The sequence below is a fragment of the Lipotes vexillifer genome, unplaced genomic scaffold (assembly GCF_000442215.2).
Source record: "Lipotes vexillifer unplaced genomic scaffold, Lipotes_vexillifer_v1.1 scaffold1275, whole genome shotgun sequence".
In the NCBI taxonomy this organism is placed as follows: Eukaryota; Metazoa; Chordata; class Mammalia; order Artiodactyla; family Lipotidae; genus Lipotes; species Lipotes vexillifer.
Genome location: NW_006770093.1, coordinates 658,306 through 659,589, shown reverse-complemented (window position 1 = coordinate 659,589; position 1,284 = coordinate 658,306).

Sequence of the window (1,284 nt, the reverse complement as noted above, 5' to 3'; positions counted from 1 at the left end):
CCCCCCCCCCCCCCCCCGCCCCATCCACGCCCCATCCCCATTGCACCCTGGAACCATCCCTCTCACTGCCTGTGTGGAGAGTCTTCCTCAGCTTTCCAGGCCCTACTCCCCGGTCTGTCATCCCTACCCTTCCTCCTCCAGTGGCCCCCGCCCTCCTGGCATCGGCCAGGAGAGCCCAGGATGCCTGGAGCTCAGCGGTCTGTGTGGGCCAGGCAGCCCCCGCATGGTGGTGGTTTCCTGCTGGGAGACAGAGCAGCTAGAACCCTACCTGGGGCCCACCAGGTGGGGCAGAACGCACCTTTCTAAGGTGGACTGGAGACCCTGCTGTGACCCTCTGGCCCCTACCCCATGGCCTGCGGCAGGGGGAGGCAGGGGCAGCTAGGAGTCCTGCCCCAAGGCCAGCCCCTGCTGTCTCTTCACCAATATTCTTGGCATTGGTTGTTACTGAAAAACATGTACCTTCTGCCCGTCGTGTGCCAGACACACACTCAACCCTCACAACAACCTCAGGTGAGAGGAGAGCGTGGCCACAGTCTACAGATGGGCAAGTAGGAGGCCAGAGAAGGTGAGGGGCTTGCGGAGGTTTCCCCTCTGCCGCTGTCCTCACCATCCTCCTGGCCCCCTCCCCAGATACTCACAACTTTTCCCACCAGAGTCTTCCTAAGGCTCGTCCTTTGGGGGTGGGCACAGAACAAGGGGGCTGGAGACCTCGGGGTCCCGAGTCAGTGCCCTGAGCTTCAGGGGGGATTGGGGCTCCCTCCCTGGCCCTCCCTGAGCTCCCCCATCCTCAGAAGATAGAATAACCCTTCTCCCATAGGCTTAGTTTCTGTCTGTTTACAAAACTCATTCCCATCCATTTGTGTCTCCGATTCTGAACATCGGCCCCATTTTGCCCTTGGGGAAACTGAGAGCAAGAGATGACTGGATCTTTCAAGGTCATTCAGAGGAGCTGGGGCCACAGCCTGACCCCTAATCTAAGGCCAACTCTGCATCCCAATCTAAGTCCTTGAGTAGCTGGATGTGGCCAGGCTTCTGCAGAGACCTCAGGCTCCCATCACTTTGTAGGGAGGGACGGAGTTATGTGGCCGCCTCCTTGACCCTTAGTGTCCCCCCAGGCCGCCCCTTCTCCAACTTTTAGGGTCATAAAGCATTTCCACCGCAGGCAGGGGTCTGATTGTTCCTCTGCCTCAGTTTGTGTGACACCCGCAGACAGGGAGTGACCCAGCCTGCTACCTGCAGCTGCCGCTGTGATTGTGATGAAAGCATCCCCGCCCACAAAGGCCG